We start from the raw sequence: 14,197 nt of genomic DNA, 5'->3' as shown, positions 1-14,197 counted from the left end.
CACTTTGGCAATTAGGAGCACATTAAACACCACACGCATTATCCAGCAGTATATGCAGCACCAGAACCTGGCAGAGCGATACCAGGCGAGGAGGCGACATCAGCGCAGTCACGTGAGTGATCAGGACATGGACACAGATTTCTCTGAAAGCATGGGCCCTGCCAATGCATGCATCATGGTGCTAATGGGGCAGGTTCATGCTGTGGAATGCTGATTCTGGGCTCAGGAAACAAGCACAGACTGGTGGGACCGCATAGTGTTGCAGGTCTGGGACGATTCCCAGTGGCTGTGAAACTTTCGCATGCGTAAGGGCACTTTCATGGAACTTTGTGACTTGCTTACCCCTGCCCTGAAGCGCATGAATACCAAGATGAGAGCAGCCCTCACAGTTGAGAAGCGAGTGGCGATAGCCCTGGGGAAGCTTGCAACACCAGACAGCTACCGGTCAGTTGGGAATCAATTTGGAGTGGGCAAGTCTACTGTTGGGGCTGCTGTGATGCAAGTAGCCCACGCAATCAAAGATCTGCTGATATCAAGGGTAGTGACCCTGGGAAATGTGCAGGTCATAGTGGATGGCTTTGCTGCAATGGGATTCCCTAATTGTGGTGGGGCCATAGACGGAATCCATATCCCTATCTTGGCACCAGAGCACCAAGCCAGCGAGTACATAAACCACAAGGGGTACTTTTCAATAGTGCTGCAAGCTCTGGTGGATCACAAGGGACGCTTCACCAACATCAACGTGGGATGGCCGGGAAAGGTACATGACGCTCGCATCTTCAGGAACTCTGATCTGTTTCAAAAGCTGCAGGAAGGGACTTTATTCCCAGACCAGAAAATAACTGTTGGGGATGTTGAAATGCCTATATGTATCCTTGGGGACCCAGCCTACCCCTTAATGCCATGGCTCATGAATCCGTACACAGGCAGCCTGGACAGTAGTCAGGAGCTGTTCAACTACAGGCTGAGCAAGTGCAGAATGGTGGTAGAATGTGCATTTGGACATTTAAAGGCTGGCGCAGTTTACTGACTCGCTTAGACCTCAGCAAAACCAATATTCCCACTGTTATTACTGCTTGCTGTGTGCTCCACAATATCTGTGAGAGTAAGGGAGAGACATTTATAGCAGGGTGGGAGGTTGAGGCAAATCGCCTGGCTGCTGGTTATGCGCAGCCAGACACCAGGGCGGTTAGAAGAGCACAGGAGGGCGCGGTACGCATCAGAGAAGCTTTGAAAACCAGTTTCATGACTGGCCAGGCTACGGTGTGAAAGTTCTCTTTGTTTCTCCTTGATGAAACCCACCCCCCCCGCCCCTTGGTTCACTCTACTTCCCTGCAAGCTAACCACCCTCCTCTCCTCACTTTACTCATTGCTTGCAGAAGCAATAAAGTCATTGTTGCTTCACATTCATGCATTCTTTATTCATTCATCACACAAATAGGGGGATGACTACCAAGGTAGCCCAGGAGGGGTGGTGGAGGAGGGAAGGAAAATGCCACACAGCACTTTTAAAGTTTACAACTTTAAAATTTATTGAATGCCAGTCTTCTTTTTTTGGGGCAATCCTCTGTGGTGGAGTGGCTGGTTGGCCGGTGGCCCCCCCACCGCGTTCTTGGGCGTCTGGGTGTGGAGGCTATGGAACCTGGGGGGGGAGGGCGGTTGGTTACACAGGGGCTGTAGTGGCAGTCTGTGCTCCAGCTGCCTTTGCTGCAGCTCAACCATACACTGGAGCATACTGGTTTGGTCCTCCAGCAGCCTCAGCATTGAATCCTGCCTCCTCTCATCACGCTGCCGCCACATTGAGCTTCAGCCCTGTCTTCAGCCCGCCGCTTACTCTCTTCAGCCCGCCACCTCTCCTCCCGGTCATTTTGTGCTTTCCTGCACTCTGACATTATTTGCCTCCACGCATTCATCTGTGCTCTGTCAGTGTGGGAGGACAGCATGAGCTCAGAGAACATTTCATCACGAGTGCGGTTTTTTTTCTTTCTAATCTTCACTAGCCTCTGGGAAGGAGAAGATCCTGTAATCATTGAAACACATGGAGCTGGTGGGGAAAAAAAGGGACAGCGGTATTTAAAAAAAGACATTTTATAAAACAGTGGCTACACTCTTTCAGGGTAAACCTTGCTGTTAACATTACATACATAGCACATGTGCTTTCGTTACAAGGTGGCATTTTGCCTCCCCCCACCGCGTGGCTACCCCCTCAACCCTCCCTGTGGCTAACAGCGGGGAACATTTCTATTCAGCCACAGGCAAACAGCTCAGCAGGAACGGGCTCCTCTGAATGTCCCCTGAAGAAAAGCACCCTATTTCAACCAGGAGACCATGAATGATATCTCACTTTCCTGAGGATAACACAGAGAGATAAAGAACGGATGTTGTTTGAACGCCAGCAAACATACACTGCAATGCTTTGTTGTACAATGATTCCCAAGTATGTGTTACTGGCCTGGAGTGGTAAAGTGTCCTACCATGAAGGACGCAATAAGGCTGCCCTCCCCAGAAACCTTTTGCAAAGGCAAATTAATCCTTTCACATGCTTGCTTTTAAACCATGTATAGTATTTTAAAAGGTACACTCACCGGAGGTCCCTTCTCTGCCTGCCGGGTCCAGGAGGCAGCCTTGGGTGGGTTCGGGGGGTACTGACTCCAGGTCCAGGGTGAGAAACAGTTCCTGGCTGTCGGGAAAACCGGTTTCTCCACTTGCTTGCTGTGAGCCATCTACAACCTCATCATCATCATCATCATCTTCTTCGTCCCCAAAACATGCTTCCATGTTGCCTCCATCTCCATTGAAGGAGTCTAACAACACGGCTGGGGTAGTGGTGGCTGAACCCCCTAAAATGGCATGCAGCTCATCATAGAAGCGGCATGTTTGGGGCTCTGACCCGGAGCGGTCGTTCGCCTCTCTGGTTTTCTGGTAGGCTTGCCTCAGCTCCTTGGTTTCACGCGGCACTGCTTCGGTTCCCTGTTATGGCTCTCTCCTTCATGCCCTGGGAGATTTTGACAAAGGTTTTGGCATTTCGAAAACTGGAACGGAGTTCTGATAGCATGGATTCCTCTCCCCACACAGCGATCAGATCCCATACCTCCTGTTCAGTCCATGCTGGAGCTCTTTTGCGATTCTGGGACTCCATCATGGTCACCTCTGCTGATTACCTCTGCATGGTCACCTGCAGCTTGCCACGCTGGCCAAACAGGAAATGAGATTCAAAAGTTCGCAGTTCTTTTCCTGTCTACCTGGCCAGTGCATCTGAGTTGAGAGTGCTGTCCAGAGCGGTCACAATGGAGCACTCTGGGATAGCTCCCAGAGGCCAATACCGTCGAATTGTGTCCACAGTACCCCAAATTCGACCCGGCAAGGCCGATTTAAGCGCTAATCCACTTGTCGGGGTGGAGTACGGAAATCAATTTTAAGACCCCTTTAAGTCGAACTAAAGGGCTTCATCGTGTGGACGCGTGCAGGTTTACATCAATTTAATGCTGCTAAATTCGACCTAAAGTCCTAGTGTAGACCAGGGCTAAGGCCCCTTTGCTCCTTGAACTTTCTGTGACCCTGCATAACTATGAAGAAGCTAGCACATAAACAGACAGGTTTGCACACGGCTCGCCAGCCAAGGCCAGCTTCGGCCTGGGAAACACATAGATAAGGCAGAAATGTTTAGCAAAAAGCAGTAACAAATAGGACCAAGTAAGGCAAGGCTCAGGAAATGCTACTGAGGAAAAACACAACTGGCTGCTTTAGCTGATTGGCTACAGTATTGTACGGGGCAACAGGTAATTGGTTGCATAAGCTTGTGTAGTGAAGTAGGCAAAGGTATAAAATGTATACTGGAATTTGCTGCAGGGCTGCAGGATTTGAGACAGCTCAGTCTCCCTGCGCCCTATTTGAAGCTTCAAATAAATCTCTCTGCTTCTCCACCCCGTTGTGGTCATTGGTGTGATGCACACCAGCTGTTGCTTGCCTCGGGCACTCTGTGCTGGTAACAGTTCTTGGCATCCCTGGGTTCATCGGTGAGTTCATCGGGAGGCCTCGGAGGAGACGTGATTTGCTCGACCCCGGAGGGCACAACGGTGCAACGCGCCCCTATAGTGGAGAAGCAACTGCAGGCGACGGTGAGGAACCAGCCCTTTAGAAAAGGTAGGAACAGTCCAGTGGTCTGGACTTTCTCTGTTAAGGCCTGTGGATGCCCAGTGTCGTCCGGGAATATGGGACAGGGACAGAGTACTACTGGCAGGGCACAGTGCATGCCCCTATAATGCATTCTAGCAAACTGGAAAGTGTTTGGATTGGATCCAATGACAAAAAGCAAATTGAAAAGGTTTTGTACAGTAGACTGGCCTCAGTATCAGCTAGAGGACCAGGAACAGTGGCCACCGGGAGGGTCAGTCAATTATAATACAATCCTCCAATTAGTTCTGTTTTGTCAGCGAATGGGTAAATGGAATGAACATCTGTATGCACAAGCATTTATGGCTTTAAGAGATAGAACAGACATTCTACAGAGCTGTAATTTGACTCCAACAGGACCAGTAATAGCTAATGTTAGCCCCACAGAACCCCCCCCCCCAATGTTGTAATGGCAGATTCGGTGTCCCCTTTGGCCCCCACACCCCCACCTTATAAGGATACAGAGATTGCCCCCTCGGTGGGACTCTATCCTTTGATTACCGAGACTGTTGTGGCTCACCCAGGGGCAGACGGACGCCAGGCCACCACCATGCAAGTTTGCACCCATGTGCCATTCAATCCAATAGACTTAGCAGCTTTTAAAACACAGGCTGAGGAATTCTCCACGAATCCAAGCCAGTTTATTTCAGTCTTTGAGGGGTGCCTCAGTCGTCACAAGCTGGATTGGGATGACTGTAATATCCTCCTGAGAACCCTGTTGTCTGAGGTAGGCAGAATCAGGTTACAGCTAAGGCAAGGGAGGAGGCACGGCAGAGACATGAAAGGTTTCAGAGTAACAGCCGTGTTAGTCTGTATTCGCAAAAAGAAAAGGAGTACTTGTGGCACCTTAGAGACTAACCAATTTATTTGAGCATAAGCTTTCGTGAGCTACAGCTCACTTCATCGGATGGAAGTGAGCAGTAGCTCACGAAAGTTTATGCTCAAATAAATTGGTTAGCCTCTAAGGTGCCACAAGTACTCCTTTTCTTTTTTTAGAGACATGAAAGGGATCCAAATAATGTCCTCACTGCCATTTCAATTGTATATACATGAACGAAAAGGGGTGGCCCTAGGAGTGCTAACCCAGTTGTTGGGGACCTGGAATGTCCCATGGCTTATTTTTCTAAGGAACTGGATCAGGTTGCAAAGGGTTGGCCGGCATGTTTACGGGCAGTTGCAGCTACTGCCCTAGTACTTGAGGAAGCCGAGAAGCTAACATTGGGAGGGGTTATGCAAATCTATACTCCCCATATCATCCGAGCCCTGCTAGACACTAAGGGTGGGCTCTGGCTCACACAGGCTCAGATAGCTTGGTATCAGGCTAAGCTGTTAGAGAACCCCAAGGTCACCCTACAGTCTTGCCCCACCCTTAACCCAGCCACCATCTTGCCAGAAACAGAGGAACAGGAACACGACTGTTTAGAGATCATAGATGCCCAATACTCCAGCCGCCAGGACTTAAAGGATCAGATGCTCCCAAATGCGGATTATGAGTGGTACACTGATGGTAGCAGCATTGTCACAGAGGGGCAAAGGAGGGGGGGTTATGCTGTAGTGACCCTCCATGATACCATAGAGGCTGAGAGGTTGCCCACTGGGAGCTCTGCCCAGCTGGCTGAGCTAGTAGCCCTGACCCGTGCACTCGAACTGTCAAAGGGAAAGCGGATCAACATTTTCACTGATTCAAAGTATGCCTTTGGGGGTGCTGCATGCTCATGCTGGCCTGTGGAAGCAAAGGGGAATGCTAACAGCCCAAGGCTCCCCAGTCAAGTACGGGCCCCAAATTCTCCAGCTCCTGGAAGCCGTACAACTCCCCTCAGAAGTAGCTGTGGTGCACTGTAGAGCCCATCAAAGGGAAAATCAAGACGTGGCCAGTGGCAATGCCAGGGCAGACAGAGAAGCCAAGCATGCCATCACCTCGACTCCACCGGAAGTTGAGGATGCCCACATTCATACCCTTATCCCATCAGTGGGGGAGCTTTCAACCCCTTAGTACTCTGGGGAAGAGAGGAAACTAGCTGACAAACTCAGTCTTCAGGAAAAAGAGGGATGGCTTCATTCCCCGGAAGGAAAGATCCTCCTACCAAAGGGCCTGATCCGGCCAATACTGCAGCAGCTACACCAAACCACTCACACCGGCAGAGAGGCCCTTATCCAGCTAATGGGAAAATACTTCTTGACTTCTGGACTCCGACCCCTGGCTACCCAGATACAAGCTGACTGTTTAGTCTGCCAATGAATAACCCCCGGCCAGGACATCCAGTAACACCAGCTACTCTGGAACCCACTCCAGGCCCCAGACTGGTGTGGCAAATAGATTTTACTGAGTTTCCCCAAACTCAAGGGTTCAGATATCTCCTCGTCTTGGTGGACCGATTCAGCGGATGGCCTGAAGCCTTTCCATGCCGTAATTGCACTGCCAAAACAGTGGCCCTCAAGTTTGTTAGGGAAATTATTCCCTGCTTTGGACTCCCCCAATGGATGGAATCTGACAATGGGACGCACTTCACATCAAAGATCGTTCAGAACATCTCAGACGCCTTCCAGATCCCCTGAAAACTCCATACGCCATGGAGACCGCAAGCCAGGGGTGTAGTGGAACACACCAATCAAACCCTTAAGCAACACCTCTCAAAAGTGTGCCAAGAAGCCTCCCTGCGATGGCCCAATGCTCTACCCCTTGTCCTACTCCATGTCCGTGCTCTCCCGAAGGGCTAAATTAGGGCTTAGTCCCTTTGAAATTATGTTTGGAAGGGCATGGCCTATGAATGAGACACCAGTTCTGGCAGTGGGAAATGGGGTGTGGGTTTTTTTGTCCCAGTACATGTGCTCTCTGTCTGCTGTTATCTCTTCTCTCCACAGGTATACCAAAGACTTCCAGCCTCTTCCATTGGATTCCCCTGTCCACTCCTTGCAGCCAGGTGACTCCGTGCTTGTTCATACCTGGAAGGACGAGCCTCTCCAAGAGAAGTGGAAGGGACCCCACACCATCCTGCTGGTTTCCCACATGGTGTCAAAGTTCGAGGGACACAAAACCTGGATCCATCACTCTGGCCTGAAGGCGGTGCCTACTCCTCCACCAGCGGAACAGTGGACCGTCCAGCCCGTCCCCACGTCACCCTCCCACGATCTTAGACTCAAATTATTGTTTAAAAAGACATAAGCACGGGGGGGGGGGGGGGGGGGCTACAAGGGCATATATGCCATGAGGTTCCTCATAGTGGGTATCATTTGCCTGGTATTCCCCATCTCTCTCTCTCTAAAGTACACATACATTTAATTTGAATGTAAATATCTATGAGGCCTTCAAAATTGCCTTTGCCTGGGAATTTAATCTTTCCAACTGTTGGATATGTTCCCAGATCCTCTACCATGCAGCCAGCTTCCCTTGGAGGGCAACCCCCCACAACTGGTAAGACCTCTGTGACGGGTGGATAAAAACAAAAGCCACTCCCTTCAGGTCATGGCCCACCTCCCATCGGGCCAGCCCCCGCAGCAATGGTCCCTGTATGCCACCCCCGAACCCATTAGTGAGAAAGATAGATTCGGTATGATCCTTCTCCCAGCATATGGGGTGGGTAGATTGGCCAAGCTCTATCGCCAGTTCTCTGTATTCCTCACCAAGTTCGCCAATGATACCTTGGCCACAGAGAGGAGCCTCAACTCGGAACTTTATCAACCCCAGTTATTGTCCCTGCAAAACCGCCAAGCCCTAGATTACCTTTTGGCTGCACAGGGCGGGGTGTGTGCCCTGATTGTGGATGAATGCTGTACGTATGTCCCAGAAGATTCACAGGATATTAACAAGCACATCCTGTCAGCCAAACAGGCCCTTAACCAGTGGAAAACCCAGGAAAGCGAGCCCACTATCTTTGACTCACTCTGGGGATGGCTGCCCAACCTGGGGGGAGGCATTATTCGTCTCCTGGTCACAGGTGCCGTGTTGTGTACTATCATTCTCCTCTTGCTTGCCTGTTGTAAAGCACTCATATACAAGATATGTGCCTCCTGCTCCACAGAAACTCCATTATAGCCTCTTGTTGGGGATTCTAACTCCTCAGCACTTTATCACTTATTGTCCAGGGAATATGAGAAAACTCAGTTGCAAGCTTGTTGAGTATTCTCAAAGGAGGGAGTTGTTGACGGCACTGGGCACTACACTAGGTAACTCGGGAGGGTGGAAGACCATGAGTGTCGATGAAGCCCTCTTGCTCTAGGCCCAGATAAACTAAGGCCCCTTTGCTCCTTGAACTTTCTGTGACCCTGCATAACTATGAAGAAGCTAGCACATAGACAGGTTTGCACATGGCTCGCCAGCCAAGGCCAGCTTCGGTCTGGGAAACACATAGATAAGGCAGAAATGTTTAGCAAAAAGCAGTAACAAATAGGACCAAATAAGGCAAGACTTGGAAAACGCTACTGAGGAAAAACACAACTGGCTGCTTTAGCTGATTGGCTACGGTATTGTACGGGGCAACAGGTAATTGGTTGCATAAGCTTGTGTAGTGAAGTAGGCAAAGGTATAAAATGTATACTGGAATTTGCTGCGCGGCTGCAGGATTTGAGACAGCTCAATCTCCCTGTGCCCTATTTGAAGCTTCAAATAAATCTCTCTGCTTCTCCACCCTGTTGTGGTCATTGGGGCGACGCATACCAGGCAACGAACCCAGCTGTTGCTTGCCTCAGGCACTCTGTGCCAGCAACAGTTCCAGTTCTTCCTACGGCCACTGGCCTCCTTGTATGACATTGGAACAAGTCACTTGACCTCTGCATACATCAATCAACAGCCTGAAATTGAGCATAAGGGGAAAGAGCAGGTCCATGGCAGAAGCCAGAAGCTCTATGCTAGCTGAGTTTCTCTGGATGAATGCATTAACCTTACCGTCCCATGGGAATAACAAGTAGTTTTCGGGACAGATCAGAATGCAATGACAGCATCTTTTCCTGCTGCTCTTGTGCTAAAGTGAAATATTGTGCTAAAGTGAAACAACAGCCAGCTGCTGTTAATGTGCTAAAGTGAAATATTGTTTCCATTCAACTACTTCCTGATAAATATGACACTGACAAGCTTATTGCTCTGGCCCATGGGGCAGGTTCTGGTTCACATTTGGGTTCTTGTCTCTCACTCCCCATTTGGGAGATTCCCCCCCTTACCCATTTCTGTTGGCAGTAAAGCAGTTCCACTGCATTGTCAGTCACGAATAAAATAATCATGGCTACTCGTACAGTGCACTTACCTTGACCTTTGGTTTCCACATGCTGTTCAGATACGAACTATCATGTCATCCCTGTCCTACACACATAAGGTAAAATACACAAGGATTGGTCAGGTTAGGAATATTCAACCCACTGAGATACTTGATTTGCCAAACCCCGCATTGTGGTTTATTTGAATTAAGCTCTCAGCCACATTGCAGTGTTAAACACACCCTCCCAAAGCTGGGCTGAATGTTACCCATAGCAAGCACACCCATGAAACCTGATCAGAATTTTTCTCCCTCCTAATTACAAGTGTTTACTTTTTTTAAATGAAGGTGCATGTGAAAATAATAGCAGTGGCCAGAGGCAGGAATTAATACAAAGAAGTGTTATGCATGCTTCCCACACTAGCTTGTGTCCCCTGCCTGGTGAGCTGCAGTACCTCTGGGCCTTTCTCGATCAGAGGCTGCCCAGCATGTAGTTATATAGAGGGGCAAATATCCAGGTGCTCATGTAAGCCAGGCTCTTTATCCCTTATAATTGCTAGACACTGTATAAGGGTTTATGAGCCTGCTATTGCCCCAGAACTAAACAGAAGCAGCCCTTTAGTACAAGCAGTTGAGGCTCATACTTTTCCAGGCAAAGATTCCCAGGTTCAGTACCCATAGATGTGCTGTTACTTCAAGGTGGAACTCATGTTCAGTTGTGAGCTAAGCCAACCTTTGAAACAAGTTTCTGGAGGAAGCAGGTTATCCCTCTGTGAGATGAACACTGATAGGAGCAGATCCTGAGCCAACTAAAGTCATTGGAAAAGCTTCTGTGATGTACAATCAGGCTCTATGTGTGGCAGCTTTAGTTTTTGCAGGGCTAAGGCAAACAGGGTCCATCTAAAAGGCCCCACACAGCAGCTGCATTTCTGGACTAACTCTGTAAGCCAATAGACAATGGAGTGATTAATGCCAACATAGCAGGTGTGCCAGGGAAACCAAGTCACCCAGCCCAAATGTCGGTGGAATTATCCTGACATGTTTCAACAACACAACACTTCTACGGCAACACATGCACATTCCTGCAGCAAAGGAGGGCTTTCTGGTTTGACCGGACCCTAGTTCCATCCATGGAACAGTGTTTGTCATAAATATAAAGGGAAGGGTAACAACCTTTATGTATGCAGTAACATAAAATTCCTCTTCCTTCTCCGCATCCAACTACAAGCGCTTAAAGGCCATTTCTCTTTCATGTTCTTTCTGTCTCTCTTCAGCTTCCAATCTGGCTAATTCTAGTTTCTTTTGGACCTCACTTTCCATCATCCTAGCCTTCCTGCACTTACCCTAGCCTAAACCAAGAGCTAGAAAGAAAGAAAAAAAAACAGCTTGTGAATTCCCTTGCAGGAACTTAACTACTCTGCCCTCAGGCAGAAGAAAGAAACCTCCAGCTCCTCTCAGCTTCCAAAAAAAACACAAAACCTCCCTGTTCGGGACTATTTAGAAAAGCTGGACAAGCACAAGTCCATGGGGCTGGATGCGCTGCATCTGAGAGTGCTAAAGGAGTTGGCGGATGTGATTGCAGAGCCATTGGCCATTATCTTTGAAAACTCATGACGATCAGGGGAAGTCCCGGACGACTGGAAAAACGCTAATGTAGTGCCCATCTTTAAAAAAGGGAAGAAGGAGGATCCTGGGAACTACAGGCCAGTCAGCCTCACCTCAGTCCCTGCAAAAATCATGGAGCAGGTCCTCAAGGAATCAATTCTGAAACACTTAGAGGAGAGGAAAGTGATCAGGAACAGTCAGCATGGATTCACCAAGGGCAAGTCATGCCTGACTAATCTAATGGCCTTCTATGAGGAGATAACTGGCTCTGTGGATGAGGGGAAAGAGGTGGACGTGTTGTTCCTTGACTTTAGCAAAGCTTTTGACACGGTCTCCCAGAGCATTCTTGCCAGGAAGTTAAAGAAGTATGGGCTGGATGAATGGACTGTAAGGTGGATAGAAATCTGGCTAGATTGTCGGGCTCAACGGGTAGTGATCAATGGCTCCATGTCTAGTTGGCAGCTGGTATCAAGTGGAGTGCCCCAAGGGTCGGTCCTGGGGCCGGTTTTGTTCAATATCTTCATAAATGATCTGGAGGATGGTGTAGATTGCACCCTCAGCAAGTTTGCAGATGACACTAAACTGGGAGGAGAGATAGATATGCTGGAGGGTAGGGATAGGATACAGAGGGCCCTAGACAAATTAGAGGATTGGGCCAAAAGAAATCTGATGAGGTTCAACAAGGACAAGTGCAGAGTCCTGCACTTAGGACGGAAGAATCCCATGCACCGCTACAGACGAGGGACCAAATGGCTAGGCAGCAGTTCTGCAGAAAAGGACCTACGGGTTACAGTGGACGAGAAGCTGGATATGAGTCAACAGTGTGCCCTTGTTGCCAAGAAGGCCAATGGCATTTTGGGATGTATACGTAGGGGCACTGCCAGCAGATCGAGAGACGTGATAGTTCCCCTCTATTCAACATTGGTGAGGCCTCATCTGGAGTACTGTGTCCAGTTTTGGGCCCCACACTATAAGAAGGATGCGGAAATTTGGAAAACATCCAGAGGAGGGAAACAAAAATGATTAGAGGACTGGAACACATGACTTATGAGGAGAGGCTGAGGGAACTGGGATTGTTTAGTCTGCGGAAGAGAAGAATGAGGGGGGATTTGATAGCTGCTTTCAACTACCTGAAAGGGGATTCCAAAGAAGATGGATCTAGACTGTTCTCAGGGGTAGCTGAGACAGAACAAGGAGTAATGGTCTCAAGTTGCAGTGGGGGAGGTTTAGGTTGGATATTAGGAAAAGCTTTTTCACTGGGAGGGTGGTGAAACACTGGAATGCGTTACCTAGGGAGGTGGTGGAATCTCCTCCCTTAGATATTTTTAAGGTCAGGCTTGACGAAGCCCTGGCTGGGATGATTTAGTTGGGGATTGGTCCTGCTTTGAGCAGGGGTTGGACTAGATGACCTCCTGAGGTCCCTTCCAACCCTGATATTCTATGGTTCTACGTTTTTCAAGCAGCCAAAAGGAAAAAAAATTGTCCCTTTAAAATCCTGAGGTTTGTGTTTCTGGTTCAAAATGATCCCACCGAGCTGCCACCATGTCAGGGTTCCCTCCCCACTCTGAACTCTGGGGTGCAGATGTGGGGACCTGCATGAAAGACCCCCCAAAGCTTATATTCCACCAGCTTAGGTTAAAAACTTCCCCAAGGCACAAATTCCTTTCCTTGTCCTTGGACGGTATTGCTGCCACTACCAAGTGATTTAAACAAACATTCAGGGAGGGGCCACTTGCAGCCCTACCCCACCCCCAAAATATCCCCCCAAGCCCTTCACCCCCTTTCCTGGGGGGGCTTGAGAATAATATACCAATCATTAGGTTAACAAAGTAAGCACAGACCAAATCCCTCATTTTTAGGACACTGAAAATTAATCAGGTTCTTAAAAGAAGAATTTTATTTAAAAAAAGTAAAAGAATCACACCTGCAAAATCAGGATGGAAGATAACTTTACAGGGTAAATGAAAAGATTTAAAACACAGGGGATTCCCCTCTGACTCTGCTTCCCAGTTACAAAACAGGAATAAAATTACCTCTTAGCATAGGGAAAATTCACAAGCTAAAACAAAAGATAATCTAACACATTTCCTTGCTATTACTTACAATTTCTGAAATTTTACATATATCGTTTCAGGATGTTTTTAGGAGCTGGTTTACCTGCTTGGTCTCTCTCTTTGTCCCAAGAGGGAACCAACAAAGAGATCACAAACAAAAACTTCCTCTCTCCCTCCACCCCCCCCAAAAGGAGGGATAGCTCAGTGGTTTGAGCATTGGCCTGCTAAACCCAGGGTTGTGAGCTCAATCCTTGAGGGGGCCATTTAGGGATCTAGGGCAAAAATTGGGGACTGGTCCTGCTTTGAGCAGGGGGTTGGACTCTGACCTCCTGAGGTCCCTTCCAACCCTGATATTCTATGATTTGAATGTATCTTCTTTCCCCATTGGTCCTTCTGGTCAGGTGCCAACTAGGTTAATTGAACTGATTGACCCCTTACAGGTAAGTGATTCTATACCTCTGGCCAGAAGGGATTTTATGTTACTGCATACATAAAGGTTGTTACTGTTCCCTTTATATTTATGACACGCCCCACAAATCACAGCCAGTGTGGAACAGGCTGTCCAGCACCATCTGTGATGTTGCACAATCTAGTCACCAATTGGCAGAGGCCTTGGCAAAATACTCCTTCGAAGAAACACCAGTAGGCCAGGAAAGAAATATATCTTTGGTAAGCTCCAAAGCAGATCATTCAGTGGGATCAGCAAAACACAATTGCATAACACAAGAAAGTTCATACTGAGCAGGCCAGTAATCCCCTGACTCTATAAAATTCAGCCAGCCAATTAAGCAATATGGTGGGATGCCAGGTTGGGCAGCAATTCCTTCCTGACCCATGCAGACATTGACATATACCCTGAAGCATATGACTTGATTACCGCTATCTTGGCTTGCATCACAATAGATATTGTTATGGGTCAAATTTATCAAGCCCTTTCCAGCCATGGTATTTAAGTCTGTGACCCCCAGCACCAGTGAATTCCATAGGCTGACTATACACAGTACAAGAGTATTTCCTATTTACTAATCTCTACTTTAATTGGCTATTGTGGGTAAAAAGAAGGTGACCAATCAATCCCTCCCTTTGGCCTCATGCCAGGGTGACACAGAACTAAGGCCTTCCTCCTTTAAGTGGATTGAAGGAGGCTGTGAAGAGTAGAAGGGTGTGTAAACTATAACA

The 14,197-nt window shown here is 48.4% G+C and overlaps 1 long non-coding RNA gene across 1 annotated transcript; it reads right to left on the bottom strand.

Annotated features, from left to right (window-relative positions):
- Positions 1-1,563: 1,563 nt before the first annotated feature.
- LOC144270554 (uncharacterized) lies at positions 1,564-9,471 on the bottom strand. Its single transcript, XR_013347171.1, has 3 exons — positions 9,411-9,471; positions 2,586-3,190; positions 1,564-2,044 (listed from the first exon to the last, which is right to left on the bottom strand). It is a non-coding gene; the product is annotated as an uncharacterized LOC144270554 (long non-coding RNA).
- Positions 9,472-14,197: the final 4,726 nt, after the last annotated feature.

The sequence above is a fragment of the Eretmochelys imbricata genome, chromosome 9 (assembly GCF_965152235.1).
Source record: "Eretmochelys imbricata isolate rEreImb1 chromosome 9, rEreImb1.hap1, whole genome shotgun sequence".
In the NCBI taxonomy this organism is placed as follows: domain Eukaryota; kingdom Metazoa; phylum Chordata; order Testudines; family Cheloniidae; genus Eretmochelys; species Eretmochelys imbricata.
The sequence above is the reverse complement of the archived record's forward strand: the minus strand, read 5'-3'. Positions and strand labels throughout refer to the sequence as shown.